Source organism: Setaria italica, chromosome VII (genome assembly GCF_000263155.2).
Source record: "Setaria italica strain Yugu1 chromosome VII, Setaria_italica_v2.0, whole genome shotgun sequence".
NCBI lineage: Eukaryota > Viridiplantae > Streptophyta > Magnoliopsida > Poales > Poaceae > Setaria > Setaria italica.
In genome coordinates this window covers 4,015,703-4,032,115 of record NC_028456.1, presented here as the reverse complement: position 1 = coordinate 4,032,115, position 16,413 = coordinate 4,015,703, and the positions used below count along the sequence as shown (strand labels likewise).

The 16,413-nt window shown below is 48.6% G+C and overlaps 1 pseudogene; it reads left to right on the top strand.

The window, feature by feature from the left end:
• LOC101764272 overlaps positions 1–16,413 on the top strand; it is a 62,959-nt pseudogene that overhangs the window by 42,523 nt on the left and 4,023 nt on the right.

Sequence of the window (16,413 nt, the reverse complement as noted above, 5' to 3'; positions counted from 1 at the left end):
GGACCCTCGGTATTCTTAGCAATCTGAGGCTCCGGACCTTCACCCAAAATAGCCCCTAACAAACAAAACTCATGGGTAATTACAAGATACAACACATCGACTTCAAAAAGCACCTGTACTCCAACTACATACCCAGTGCCCCGAGCTCACCCACTTTAGTTGCATCGACTAAAGCCAAGGTACCACCAACAGTCGTTGAAGACGGCACGCCCCCAGAACTCGAAGGAACTGCGGGGACCTCCACTAAGCGGATAACTTCTTAAAGCATGGAAATAGTGGCACCAAGACGACTTGTGTCTTCAACCTTAGGTGCGTCATCCATCGACAAATCAACCAAGGGACCAGAGAATGTAGACGGAAGACCAGCCTCCACTACTGTGTCCACGGGAATGGTATCCTCAGCATCCCTGGGCCAAAGCATGAGGTCATCACTCATTTTTCGGAAAGTTCAAAAATACAATCAAAAGAAAGATCATATAAAAACTCACCGAGATGACCACGGCAGCAATCGCACACGTTTTTTCTCAGTAATTGCTGGTTGAGTACTCGGCACCATAGGGGCCGTCGGAGGTACGACCTTTACTTTCTCGCCAAGTCCTGGAAAAAATAAAGGATGAGACTGTGAAGTTTCAGACTACCAAATAATCAAGAGTACTCACCGCTGGCGATAACATCGGACAATAAGGCACCAGCAGCAACCACTGGTGACTTCACGACATGTGCCACCTCAGAAGGCGTAACCATGGTAACCTGCTCGGGGGCTGCCAACTCGGGGACCGTTGGTGCCGGGGCTGCAGGCTCGGAGGTTGTTGTTCCGAGTTCATGAGCGACACCCCCACAGGCAACTCTTCAACAGTCGTGACACTGACGACGGCGCCCTTACCAATCATGACTACCTCACCAGAAGTAGCCTCATCACCACCCGTGATCGAGTTGTCGGCCTTACCAGCCGAGTAAAAACATCAGCATTGCTTAAAGACAATTTTCAAAAAATTACCTTATACAACGACTACGTACCTTGGCACTCTGCGACCCCTCAGGGGTCAAACTCGACGACAAAATAGGCCGCACAGCAGCTTTCTTTCGAACTACTCGCTGTTTCTTAGCAGGAGGAGAAGGTTCATCATCAGTATCAGCCACGGCAATCTTCCCTCCCTCAAGCTGCAGCAACAAGCCGAAAAGGACCCGGGACTGCAAGCAAACAATTGTTACCCGGAGGTATTTCCATACCTCGAAATATACAAGTCAAGCAAAAGAACATACCTCTGTTGGCCCATACCAACTATCAAACTGACGAAGAACTGCCGGAATCACCGGTACCCCCTCATAGTTCCTAAAAAACTTCCCCAGCAATGCCTCCACATCATCATCAGATATGTCATCAGGAGACATCCATGACGGGTCATCAAAACCCGAGTACTCCGAGCCTGAGCAAGCTCGCTACTGCAAAGGCTGCACCCTCCACTTGAGAAAACTGGCGGCCACATTGATGCCAGTCAAGCCCAACGACTTCAACTCAGCAATTTGAGTCAGCAGGTTAGCGATTTCAGGAGTGTCCTCAGGCTCGCTTACCCAATTATCGGCGTGCTTGGGAGCGTGACCAGTAACCACTGGCAAAACAGGATCATGATTCCCAACATAAAACCATCTTTTTTCCAGTCGCCATAAGAGTCAGGCAAGTCATACTCGAGATAAGCACTCGAGTTCCTCAGCTAAAACCCAGCCCCTCTGAAAACCTCCGTCCTAGTCGCACTGGGCTGCGGCTTGCAGCAAAACAACTTTCTAAAAACCTCAAGACTAGGAGGGACACCCAGGTATACTTCAAACAAGTGTACGAAGATAGCCATATGGAGCACGCCATTGGGGTTCAGGTAAACTAACTGAAGATTGTAGTACCCGAGAATACCTCTAAAGAAGTCGGAAGTGGGCACTGCCAGTCCTCTCTCGACGAAGTGTGCAAGCATGATAGTCTCCTTCGGGTGCTCCTCAAATTGCCACGCATTGCAAAAAGCAGGCCTCCACTCGAGTTGAAGCTTCGAGTGAAGAAGCTTGGCATCAACGAAAGCCTAAACCGCCAGTTCCTTCATCACAGAGTGCTGCCAGAAGATCCCAGGTGGCGGTGGCAAAGTCTGGTTTGTCGGGCCACACTTCGGTGCCGGCAGTGCAAGCTCTTTTCCCTTTTTGGATTTGGATCTTACCTTACTGGCGGCCGTATCTTGACCCTGGGTTTTTTCCGATTTCTTCCCCATCTTCTTGACAAGCATCAGTCAAGCTTCAGAAAAGGGGAAGAAAAGAAGGATTGGTGGCAGATCTCACTCAAGGGCAAGGAGAAAGCAACAACAGCGGCAGTGGCACAAAAAAGGGCGGTGGCTCAAAGATGAACAGGAAAGAGGCGCACAAAATAGATCTACTAAAAAAGAACGTAACTCTAACCACCATCGGGCCCGCCCTGTTATATCTCCATCACCTTCGGATTCCAAGCGACAATTAAGCAACGGTCTGATATAAATTGAATTTATCACCATAATACCCAACGGATACTCAAATCAAGAGGTTTGACCACTTCATCGACCACGAATAATCACCTAAGTGCTCAGGGGCTGCGGATACCGTACCTGCTGAACAAAGTTTTCTTTTTTCTAAAGACTACTAAAGCCAAAAACTAGAACACAGGATTGACCCTCAGCCTAATTCTTCGATTCAACCTAAGGCTCAGGGGCTACTCCATGTGGAGTGCGATTGTCATCGCATTGCCATATAATATCTCCAAGGCAAAAGTAACTCGAAGCAAAGACAGACGAAGAGTACCTTCTAGCCACGTGGCAGTACTCAAGTACTCGAAGACATAACAACCACTTAGTAAGCACCAGGATTTACTCGGATAACGACTTCTAAGTACTCGGAACTGTTCGACTCGACTACAAAGTACTTGGGGGCTTGTCGGGCATACATCCCAGGCCCACGAGTAGGCCCTGTATGGACCACTCAAGGGCGTACTTGGACGTGATCAAGGCTCGGGGGCTATGCGGCAGGGAAGCGTGCCCCACTCGAACTCCCAAAGACTAGTCGGTATACATAAGGAAACTACTTTCTAGACCGAGTAGAACTCTGTAACCGTACCCGACTAGGTTTCTACCCTGTAACCCTGCCCCCTCCCCGATCATATAAGGGCGGGCAGGGACCCCCTTCAAACAACTCATCCAAGTTCAATACAATCAACATACAGGACGTAGGGTATTACGCGATCTAGCAGCCCGAACCTATCTAAATCGTGTTCCTTGCGTCACCATCGACTCCTTGATTCTTGATGACACCCACCGCACAAAAGACCACCTAGGGTACCCCCTAGGCGGGTTGCCAGTCTAAAACACCGATAGGAACCGCCCAACTTAAACTGGCTTAAGTGCGCCTAATCACTGTCAGAACAGCAATTATCCGAAACGCACTTAAAATAGTGTAAGTCTGGTAGTCCATCGAGTGTCCCCAGGACTCGAAACATCCACGACGTGATCCATAACCATACATCAGGATCACTTCCGCGATAGGAAGGTATCAACAAATATTACATTTTTATATACATATCGGGATGTGAATTATTACAAACCATAGTTTGAAACAAACTTAACAGTGCAGGTTAGAGCAGTTCTAAGAGTTTAAAACCTAAACCAGTCTAGGCAAATAATTAAATAGCTGAGTTTTATTCTAGGGTATTATGAGACTCGTAAAACACCCTAGTTCTTCGTGGCTTCTCCCTCAGCGGTCTCCTGCTGAGTTTCTGAAAACAGCAACAAAGGATCCCTTGAGTACAAGGGTACTTAGCAAGACTGACCCGACTAACCAATATAGATAGTTTTCCAAAAACTGAATGATAGCTGTTTGGTGTACTGGCTGACTCATATTTTGTGAAAAAGGCTTACTATAAGTGGAACCTTAACTTTATTCTTTTATTTCTGTTTAGTTGTTACCTAACCAGTCTAGATGAATAAAATATTTTGAGCACTCAGTGGAACTAAGTCATACAGCATATTCATTCCAGGAAAAACTTTATATTCAACTTGATTACACTACGTTGCTTAATGGTGATCAAGTGCATTCATATCTGAGAATTGCGGCAATCCGGATCGATTTACATCCTGCAGGAGATACCCGACCACCAGCTATGTACAACTATCCAGGTTGCACATAACAACCTTTCGATTAGCCGTACCCAAAGATTGGGAATATGACTACCCGAACCTAGGGACGCACCCCCACATGGGACCCCACGTCTGGTCTGATCTCCATGTGAGTTTCAGGCTACGCCCTTTCCTTTCCACTGCACGCCAAGCACGGGTACGAAATATTCTCGATCAAAGAGCCAACTAACCTACTAGGCTTTACTGGTCCCATACCTAGTAAACAACCAGGTAAAAATCACTTGATCAAAGGTTAAGACAACAATTGGGCCTTAACCAAATTAACTTAGCAGACAGAACTACCATCTCTAGCTTCTGTCCACATTTCCAAATTCCAGGCTATTTTCCTTGATTAACATGTATGACCAAATTTACCTTAGAGTTAAGCAACCAAGTTGCTTGACAGTATCTAAGCATTGCTAAGCATAGGATAGTTACTAATTAGTGAACAAGTGGCAAAGATGTCCTGAAAGACAAAGTATGATTATGCACAAAAGTGGGTTGCAATCAACTCCTAGACTTAGTGCGCACATAAGGAAATAACCAATAATTGGACTCATGATAGTAATTTTTTCGAAAGTAGATGGGTTTAAATGCACCGAGGCTTTCCTTGATTCACAAAAAGTTTAGCATCTTCCGACGATCCTGCTTTGTAAGGGATCAACTCAACAATCTCCTCAAATTCCGAAGGTTCTTCAGATAATTCCAAGAATTCCACTTCTGGAACTTCAGTGTCTACCATTTATTACATGGAGGAGTTAGAGATGCAAACTTTGAAACACATGACTATACAACTTTCCTTCATGATAAAGTTGCAAGCCAACAAGTGACTGTACAACCTATCTTCATGATAAATTTGCAAGCCAACACTAAACTACCCATAAAGATTAACCCACAAATTTTAATTCCTTTATCTACCCTATCTTAAGCTTTTTTCATTATTTTAGAAAAACATTATAAATATTTTCTAATCTCAAAACTTAATTCCTATGGATTAATAATAATTTGTGAATAAGAAAGCATTATTTAGAATTTTATGCATTTAATAAAGGTTAAGCATTTATTTAAATACCTTAATCAAAAGGCATTAAATAATACCTAAATTTTATTATTTTTTTCCTAGGTTTTAATAATTTTAATGCATAAAGGAAAATAAAACAATCCTAATAAAATTGGTTTCACTAATTTTAGACAATTCTACAGTTTCCAGTGAATTAAATGGTGGAATTCGGATTTAAGCTCTTTATCTACAAACACAAAAACCTTAAGATTAACCATCCTCCCCCAAAACTCTTTTCTCACCCAGCCCTTTCCTACCCACACCCATAGACACAAGGGGCCAGCCGGCCAGGCCTCCCTGCTCGATGCCAAAATAGGGTGCCGAGGCGGGCAAGACCGGCGGCCTCGCCAGCGACGGGGCCGGGAAGGGAGCACCCGCAAGCTTGGGCGCACCCGCGAGCAGTGCTAGACCCTCCGGAGCCGGCCTGAGCCAAGCCCTCTATGAGCGGCAGTGGTCATGGCGACGGCTGGCCGGCACGGAGCATGGCGGCAGCGCAAAACCGGCCATCGACGCGCCCTATGGCTTCCACGGAACCTACCTAAGCTCCTAGAATTGAGCAAACGAGCGGAGAAGGGTGGTGCGAGGGAGCTCACTCGAGGAGCGGCTATGGTGGCCGGTGGATAGGGAAGGGCAGCGGGGAGGTGGTCGTTGGCAGGGATTCGTGGAGCGGAGGGGCGTGGAGCGTGGACAAGGTGCTGGCGGCGCTTGGTGCGAGAGGAATTGAGGAGGGAGGCAGTGGAATGATGGAATCAGCCAGCAACAGCGGCTCGGCCGTGCTCTGCTTGTGACGGTGAAAAAGGCGACGCGGTAAAATGGATAAGCGCAATGGCGGGAGCAGTAGATATACAAAGTTTTTCACTGCGCATGGGTGCCACCTCGGCTGGCTTGTAGGCTTGCGTGGGCGTGGACGTGGCCCGACGTGTCGCACTGGCTGGCAGGCGAGAGTGCCAGCGGCGGCATGGCTCTGTCCCCTGCTCGCCCCCTCCCTTCTTTCTTCTTTCTTTTCTTCGAATTCCAGACCTCAAAATCGACTGATTTCAAATCCAAACATCCAAATGTCCCTTAAGCAAACTTGTAGAGGAACCATCACTCTTCAAATGATAGATTGGCCTCAACCCGAGATAAGCACTCTAGGACCAAGATTTTTAACCCCAAAATTCGGGCAAAAATCACTTTGTAACTGAACCTGTGCGTTTCAGTTTTGTCAGGTTATGAACAGGGCCATTTGCCTTACTTTAGGCTCAATTTGAATAGCTCAAACTTGTTCCATGGGGTTCAACCCTCATCTATCTTTATTCTACAACTAACAAAGATTCCATTTTGCACAAGATCCCATATACCTTTTGCACTAATTTTCTCTGAAATTTGCTCCAAACATTGCTATTCACTGCTATTTTCAGACTTCAAAATTATTTCAGCAACTAGGCTGAAATCTACTTATTTGCCGATTTTGAGCTTCATTTTAAATATGAGTTCTCCACTTTCTCTAGCCAACAATATCTCATTTAACTCCTCCATAGACCATACTTCACTAGTGTCCAAAACATTTGCTCACTTACATGGAAAATTCTTTAGAAACTTGTTCCAAAGTTGTATGCTCACTATGATTTTCAGATTCGCGTATTTTTCGGACAAGGAATAGTAACTCCATTGATTCCTTCTTTGGTTACATTTTTGAGAGGTTTAAGACTTGAATTAGACTTCTAGCTTTACTCCTTTGAGTTCTAAATACTCTAAGTCTCAACTTCATATTTTTGCCAAATTTATCCAAATTTGAAACTCCAAATTGCAAATCTGGTCGAATTTGGCTTAAATTTGACTTTGGCTCTTCCCTTTACTCCAAAGCTCACCATTAACTCCTTAGTGATATTATTAAGCTGCCATTAACACGAGGTGTTACAGCTGAGATATTTGTCTCATGTATGTGTGCTGGCACCTAGGCGTAACAGGTGCACCTGAGGCTTTGACGAATTAAGACGTATTCTGCTCAAGGAGATTATCAATGGCTAAGAGAATACAAAAGTGAGTAGTCGGCGAGAGCGCGATTGCGTGCAAGATTTTGCTGTCCTCCGGCAATAGAGTGCGTGTTGTGCACAAGAGTTCGGCGAGTAGTCGGCGAGGTGTGGCTCTGAAGGGTAATTCCCATCAAGAGATGTACACAAATGGGTAGCCGACGAATTGCCCTGCATGCGGGAAACAACCCGAAAAATAATTATTAAGAAAGTGACTTAGCTTGATTCGTGGATGATTGTCGACGAAGCCATGGCGGTCGTTGATAAAACCGTGATGGTTGTTGACGAAGCCGACTAGTCGGAGTTGATTCCGACTAGCTATCGATGGTGTGTGGCCCACCCCGACTAATTTTTCTAGTCAAGACGAGGAGTCGGAGTAGTCCGCCCTCAACTAGCCTTGTAGTCGAGACGAGGAGTCAGAGTAGTCCGGCCTCTACTAGCCTTGTAGTCGAGACGAGTAGTTAAGGTAGTCGTCGGCAGGGTGCCGAGTGCCCTTGCGAAGTTGGAGTAGTCGGCGGCGAGCGTCACGATGTAGTTGAAGTAGTCGCCGACGAGTCGCCCGTCGAAGTAGTTATCAGTGAGTCGCCCGTCGAAGTAGTCGAGACGAGTAGTCGAAGTAGTCTTCCTTGACTAGTAACTAGTCGAGATGAGGTTGTCATCGATAAAGTCGTGACGGTTGTTGGTGAAGCTGACTAGTCGGAGTCGATTTCGACTGGTTGTCGACAGCGCGAAATCTGCCCCGGCTAGTTTTCTAGTCGAGACGAGTAGTCGATGCAGCCGCCGATGAGTTGATGCGGTCGGATGTTGATGTAGTAATGCTTCGCACATCCTGTGGTATGATTGTAGGGTGCATATAGCAGCAATTCCCAGCTTTCTGGTGCATTTCCTCTGTGCGTGTGGTAACTACCGGCTAGTTGGATTTTCAGCCGCATAAGCAGGGGCAGCAGCTCGACGTACAAGTCCGTCCTAATGTATGTGCGGTGTAGCAGCTTTTCCAAACAGGTTTGTTGCCAATCGCTCAGCGCTCGACTTTGATTTGGAAGCAAACGCCGGGAACCGTGACTGCTTCGGTCAGCACGACGAAAATATGCTACCAGATACCGCCAAAACGGACTTTGAGTCGGATTGGATACTCCAGTCTTTGCGTCGGATTCGACAATTCGACGGAGCTTCTTTAATTCTTGTTGATTCACGTGGTTTGCTTGCTGCTCTTTTTTTCTTGGATCAGCAGCGACACGAGAGAAATCCCCAGCTGATCCAGTAGGCGCAGCGAAGTAGACAGAAAACTCAGGGATACTAAGTAGTACTTGCACTCTGCTTCTGACTTAAATACCAAAATTAATTCCTCAGCTTCCGACTTGCAATCTGGCGCAGGCTTCTACTCCAAATCGGGGATTTGAGGAAAAGGATTCTATCAGAATTTTGGGTTCTGACCTCGACGCGGAGGCAAGTTGAGCTGTGCAACCGTCGAGCACCTGGTAAATTGATATTGATGGTAGGTCCTTTAAGCTCGCCTGATGATCTTGACGATCTCCCCTACCTGGCGCGCCAGCTGTCAGTATTTTTACCCGACAACCTTCCGGGGGAGTACCCGAGGTAGTCGATTTGTTAGTGGGGGATAGCCAATCCTAGAACTCGAAGGTAAAAGTGAAGACACAAGATATGAATTTATACAGGTTGGGGCCACCAGAGTAGCATAATACCCTACGTCCTGTTTGGGGTGTTGTGTATTGCACCCTACGCTTGGGCGTTGAGTAGCCTAGTTTTTGGCTATTAATGATGGTTCTGTCAATCTAGGTACCCTCACCCTCCAAATATTGTGTGTACGCATCATCACTACAGTCTCCAGCGATACCGTCTGCGACGAGAGCCAAGTTTTCCTTTGGATAAAAGGACTTTACGATCACCAGCACCTGCCTGCAAATAGACTTCACCATATTGGTAATCTGGGCCGGTGCGTCCCTCAATCTCACAATTAAGGGCCGGGACTCCACTCCTTCCTCGGGGGGTTCCATCACATCAACCAGGGCCTGCGTTGCGTCAGATAACTCCTTGGGATCTTTCTCCTTCCTCTTCAAAGAGGCTTCATGACCTCTGACAGCAAGCATAGCCTCGGCCAACATAACCCCGAAGTCTCAACGCATACTCCTCTGCTTCTCACGGTCCTTCTCTGATTCCTCTAAATGGGCCTTGAGTTGCTCATTTTCATCGAAAATACAACTATAAGCATTCCTCCAATCCAGCACCTAGCCGTTGAGCTTGGTATCCTGACCTTTGAGTTCTACAAGGGGCAACAGTAAAAGAAATTAGAGAAACTAGTCGACTACAGCATTATGATAAACAAGCTAAGCGTATGACTACTCACCCTCCAGTTTTTGCTGCAAGGACTTGTTGCACGTATGATGACGGCTCTTCTGCACTTTGAATTCTTGCCTTTCAATTCGAAAGGAGGCAATGACATCACCATACTTATTCATGAATTCTGTGGTACGGTGGCGCTCGTCAATTATGTCTTTCTCCAATTGTGCCACATGGCGCGCAGCCTCACTCCACTCCTGGACAACCTGGATCTTCTTAAGGTATTTTTCATATAAATCCTGCACAATCAAGCAATTAGTACTCTTCACAAGTGCAAATGGCACCAGGCAACAAAAATAAGTACTCAAACGCAGTACTAAGGACTCACCTGAGTATAAGCCATCAATTACTGATTCAAGTTCATGAAGTTTGATATTGGCGGCAGCTCTTCTAGGGGGCTCTCAAAATTTCAACTTTCTGCGACAACCTTGGAGCCTCGGTCGCCACACTAGCCTTCACACTCGGTGTAAGGACCAGCTCATAGTAAAAGAGGCTCCAGCTTTAGAAATGTCCTTGCCCGCCGCTCGCTCAAGCACAGCAGTTGGCACAATCTTCCCCCAGATGCCTTGACACTGTGCGCGACTACTACAGCCCCATCTTCGGTACTCGCCTTGTTGTAGTCGCTGCAGTCTCGGTTGCGGGGGGAGGATTGTCATTAACAACCTCGGGGGCTGGCGGCGCCGGATCCTCAAGCGAGCTGATTACATCCTGCAGTATGGCGGCAGCGAGAGTCACCGCACCTATGCCACCAGTTTGCGTTGGGTCTTTACTTGTCAAATCGACAATGGGTGCCGCAGTAGAGTCCATGGCCGACGGATTTTCAACTTGCTCCGCACTCACCCCTTCGAGAACAATGTTTTCAGAAGTCCTGATAGCAAACATCATTCAAGATTACAAAAGCAACTATTAAAATCAATGATCAAATTCAAACGCAACAAAGTACTCACTGGGCGGACCGGTGAGGAACCCGGCGACGTTTCTTCGCTACAGGGACCGACTGCACACTTGGGGCCAGCTCATTGCTCGGTGCAGGTGGCAAATCCTCGGTATTTTTGCCAAGACCTGAAAGAATCAACTCAGAGATTATGTACGTGCGACTACTACCAGTACTCGCGTACTCACAACTAGCAAGGACTTCAGCTAGCGTGGCATCAGCCTCCTCCTGCATTGGCAAAGGCGGACCTCCAATTTACGACAGCCTCCTCCTGCAGCAATTTTGCATTCACCAACTCTTGGATTGTTTCTTTCTTCATGGTGGACATCTTCCAAGCGGATGCCTAATTTGGCGGAGCAGTCTGATCGGTAGGCCCACATTTAAGCAAAGGAAGCTGTGGCTCCTTCCCCTTCTTGGAATCCTTCATCGATCCTTCCGCGGCCTTTCCCTTGGACTTGTCGGTCTTCTTCCCCATCTTCTTCATGCGCATAACCTCGGGATGTGTAAGGGGGGAAGAGAAGGCTACTCTGACTCTTAAGGTTGCTTATTTTGGCTGATGGCGGTAGTGGCAGCGCAAGTGGTGGCGTTAGGGTTTTCAAGATGGAGAATAACAGATGCGAATGGCTGGAAGCGTAACCCACAGAGGCTACTGGCCTTATCTTTTATAACAGCGCAACAGATCTATAACATCCGTAAAAATCACCAACCTAAATCACCCGCTAAAATTTATTTTCAAAATCTTTTTACCGTTGAGCTCCTAAAAATCTAATCTTCCCGGCGATTTCACCATCCCGGCACCCAAAGCTGACAACCATCCTTCTTATCCTCTCCGCAAATTTCACCGCGTACCGGTCGACAAACCGCCGCGCGTGCTCCAACCGTTCTCCGCAATCACCGTCGACTCTTCCTTTCTTTTTTTCTGTTTTTCTCCTATTTCTTTTTCTCTTTTCTTTCTCTTCCTTCTTTCTTCCTCCTTCTTCTTCTTCCTTCTTCCTTCTCCTCCCTTCTTTCCTGGTTGGTCACGCACGCCACCCTCCAGGCCGCCCCCCCAGCGCCACTTCCTCTAGCCGGACCCCCTTCTATCCTCACCACCGGCGCATGGGGCCCACTTCCCCTGCGCCGCACAGCATCCAGCCCCCTGCGCTCGGCCCCTCCCTACCTCGTCATCCGCACCGCACGCTTGGCGATGGCGCTAGCACTGCCCGCTGCGCCTGGCCCCCTGCCGCTCGCCTACCTGAGCCGTGACGGCCCCCTCCCGTCGCCGGCTCCTCCCCATCGTCGGCCCCTACCCGTGCCGCCCGGCGCTCGCCGGCCCCCACATCGCCGGCAGCTCATCATTTCCTTCCCTCCAACCTATAAAAGGGGGGTGACGCCCCAGCTCGCCACCACCCCGACCTGCTCTCACACCACCAGCACCACCTCCCCCTGCGCCATATGCCGCGCCGCCACCAAACCGCCCCTCGCGCCGCGCGCCACCGCCTCCTACCCACCACCGGCGCCCCCTTCCCTACCGCCACCCGCCCAAGGTGAAGGCACAAACAGAACCCCCTCACCCTCCTCTATCTCCCCCGCCACTCGGCTCGCCGTAAGCGAACCAAGCCGGCCGGCCAACCCCCTGACGCCCCTCCCCAACTCCCTGACCGGCCCAAGGAAGAAGAAGAAGGGGTAATTTCCCCCAATTCCGATCTAACCCCCTCCTTTCCCATATTATCAAAACAACCCTCCCACCTCTCTCAAAGATTGTCTCACAGATATGCCCTTCCACCTCCCAGAAATATTCGCAAACAAGTCCCTGGTTTCTCGCAGTTTAGTCCAAAGCTTTGTTTTAACCCCTAAACACACAATTATCTTGTCATTTCATGCGCCAAACTTCCTTCAATTAATTTTATTTACATGCCCCATGACATCGTTCAAGATATTTGAGCTGAGTCATCTGCAGATTTCATGAAAATACTCATTCCTTCTATTTTCCATTCGCGTTCTCAAAGGGAGCTCAACGGGTAAAACTTTAATTTTCTTTCAAGAGTTCGTGCTCGCGGGTGTGTGCCGTAGATCGTAGAATACCTGAGGAGGAGCACGAGGAGGAGTTTGATCACGAGCCTGAGCCTGAGGACTAGCACCGTGAGCAAGAACTCTTGGCCAACTACGAGGACGGCAAGTCCAATCTCACCCTTTGATGCATATTTATTCCTAGTTTTTCAAACACAACCTATTAGCCTATTTTATAAAATTGCATATTGTTTTACTGCTAAAACACAATTGGATAGCCACCCCTTGATTGTTATGAACATTCCTTGATTGTCCTATAATTATCTCTAAATATGATTTACTCTGTTTGGATGATAATTATTGCTAGAATGCTTAGGACCTTGTTACTCAATTCAATCATGACTACAATGGTTTATTTAAAGGAAAAATGTGTGAGTGTTTTCAAAGGAGAAAATGGGTTTTTGGAAATAAAGAAAGGAAATGCTTAGATGAGATGGATGGGTATTTCTTGTGTGAAATGCCAATAAGTTGGGCTCGTACCTTTGTGGTTGAGAAAGGTTGGGAGATATCCATCTTGTCACAGTTAAGGACTGAGTTGATGTGCCATCTTTCCTAACCCACTATCGTGCAACCACTCGACCGTTGTGTGGGCGGCGGCTTAGCATAAGTCCCACTAGCTAGTTTGTTAGCCATCAGGAGAGCTGGTGAGCAACAGGAGACCATGGAGAAGGACTAAAAACTTTGTGAACTTAGGGTTAAGACCTCGTTGGAAGGTCATTAATCCCTTGGATGCTTCCGTGTTGGCTAGTCAGTCTTAGCTAAGGTGGGTAATGGCTTTGATAGGATCTGCACCAACACTAAGGTGATCATGCTACGGTACCCTACTTGTGGGTAAAGTGTACAACCTCTGCAGAGTTAAAACATATCCGGGTAGCCGTGTTCACGGCATTGGACGAGTTATGGCTTGGACACATAACTAGTGTTTGGGTGATGAATGGTTTCCATGGTGTGAGTTGAATTTTGGAAGTGTCCGGCAGTTGTGCCGTGAGCTACTATGGACGGGGAGTCCAGTAGCATTAAAAATTGAATCCTTTGTGTAGGATCAACCCCTCCTATTGATTCGGTTACCAAAGAAAATGTTTTGTGAAAACCCTTTCAAAAACGTACCCCTGCATGTGTTGAAAAACCTAGCTTTATGGCAAAATAAACCTTAGCCTTATCCTTGTTATATCTTGTAAATATTCTTGATTGTATCCCCCTCCATGGATAGGGTTGGACTTGTTGAGTACTTTTGTACTCACTCTTGTTTTATTGCTTCAGAGGAAGACCCGGACTTCGTCGCCAAGGATTTTGAGTAGAAGGCCACTTCCGCACCCAACGCTGCCTGTGGTGTTGGCCTTTTGCAGAATGCTTCCGCTGCCATGTAGTCCCGAGTGCTGTCTCTTGACAGTAACTTGGCTCGCTACTGTTGTTTATTTACTTATCATTTCAGCATGGCTTTCACGCCCACTCCCTCGGGAGTTGTACGGTTTATGAACCATCTGTTGAATAAATGTGTTATCAACCTCCTGGGACTGGTATTTGTATGACATTTAGTCTCCACTGATGTGGGGACGCTTCAGGATCTAAACGGCTCTGAGATTCTAGGAATGTAGCCGGTAATTTCGCAACGGTTTGATACTCTCAGGATTTATCGTGAGATTGAAGTCCAGCGGTCACGTTGATCATGGTTGACCCCTTCATCGTCTAGACGTAGTCGATCAAGTGCTCGGGGGCTGTGTACACCCGGCCCGCTAGACAAAAATTTCTTTTTCTTCAAAAGACTAAGGAAAGACAAAGCAAATTCAGTTTGACCCTCAGCCTGATTCTTCGATTCAACCTAAGGCTCGGGGGCTACTTCATATGGAGTGTGATTGTCATCGCACTACCATATAAAGATTCAAAGAAAGACTACTCGAAGCAACATCAGATGATGCTGAGAGTATCTTCAAGCCACATGACAGTACTCGGGTACTCGAAGACTAGCCATGACAGAAGTACTCAACGAGCACCAAAGACTAGTCGAGCAACGTCTGCTGAGTACTCGAAACTATTTCATTTGACTACAAAGTACTTAGGGGCTTGTCGGCCATACATCCCCGAGCCCACCAGAAGATCTATCTGGACCCACTCAAGGGGACATACTCGAGATGTATCAGGACATGAAGACTACGCTATAGGGTAACGTAAACTACATGGACTCCTGAAGGACTAGTCGGAATACAAGGAAACTACTCTCCCAAGTTAGAGTAGGACTTTATAGTCGTGTCTGACTAGTACTCTTGTACCAAAGACTACCTGTAACCCTGCTCCCCCGATATATAAGGGCGGGCAAGGACCCCCTCCAAACAGGTTCAATCGAATACAAGCATACAACACACAGGACGTAGGGTATTATGCGATCTAACGACCCAAACCTATCTAAATCGTGTTCCTGCGTCACCATCGACTCCTTGATTTCGGTGACACCTACCAACCAAAACACTATCTCGAGTACTCCTTTGATAGGTTACTAGGTTAAAACACTGACAACTGCCACCCCCGTATCTCGCCGGCCGCTCCATCCGTGCCCCGATGGCCGCCGCGCCTCATCCCGCCGCCGCTTCTCGCCTCGGGCACAAGGTGAGGGGCGAGCGGAGGGGGAGGAGAGGGGAGGCCGGGGAGGGCAGGAGGGGGCCGGTGGAAGGGGAAGGAGGGGCCGGGTCGGCACCAGCCTCCTGGAGGGAGGGGGAGGGAGGGGGAGGCGTAGGGAGGGTGAGGGAGGTGGAGGCGGGTGGAGAGAAAGGAGATAAGGCTTGCACGGAGAGAAAAGATAAGCGGAGGGAGGGAGGCGGAGAAACCCTTTAGTACCGGGTGGAGACTCCACACGGTACTAAAGGGGATCACGGGAGGTTCCTCGGGAACTATCCGTTAGGTCCAGTAATAATGCTCAAATTAGTACCGGGTCCAATTGCAACCGGCACTAAGGTGCTGGACGAAATGTCCTTTCCCACTAGTAAGAAAGCTAAAACGAATAGTAATTTGGGACGGATGGAGTATTATGGATTGACTTTGACTTTCACTGCTGCACCAAGAAAAACAAAACAGAAAAGTAGAAGCAGCTACCAGCCATAAAGAGAAAAGCTAGTAGCTTGGTCTGCATGCACCACATTTCGCTACTGGAGTCATTACTGCTGCGAATACCAAGTGTCCACCGGCCCACATCCCAGCGCATTCCAAACGCATGCATTTGTCCTCGTGTTTGTAGCATCTATTCGTTCCGGCCATGAAAGAAAACTAAGAGAAATGCATGCAGGTGTCCGCGCTGTGCCGGGAGCGGATGCACGAGTTCCTGGCGGACGAGCTCGTGCGGGAGGCGGCGTCCTTCCTGGTGCGCCGGGAGCTCGCCACGGCGGGCGTCGGGACAAGCGAGGCCGGCGCCAGCGGCGCGGCGCTGCCTGGTCGGAGCAGGCGGAGGAGGAGCGCGCGTGGCGCGCGGCGCAGGAGCGGGCCTTCCGCCGCATCGACGCGCAGGCGGCGCTGGCGTGCGCGTGCGGCCGCGTCATCGCGCGCCCGCCGTGCCGCTGCCCGCGGTCGCCGCTCACCGGCTACGCCGGCTCCACCGCCGTGGTGGCGGTGCTGGTCGCCGGCCGCGTCGTCGTCGCCAACTGCGGCGACTCCCGCGCCGTGCTCTGCCGCGGGCCCGCCGGCACGCCGCCCGTCCCGCTCTCCGACGACCACAAGGTACATAAATGCATCGGTCGGCTTCGACTCTCGACCCCTTTGTGGTTGACTGGTGGTGGTGGTGTGGTCCGAGTCTATCTCGGCAACGTTGACCGTTGACCCGTGCCTGCTGGGGGCTGGTAG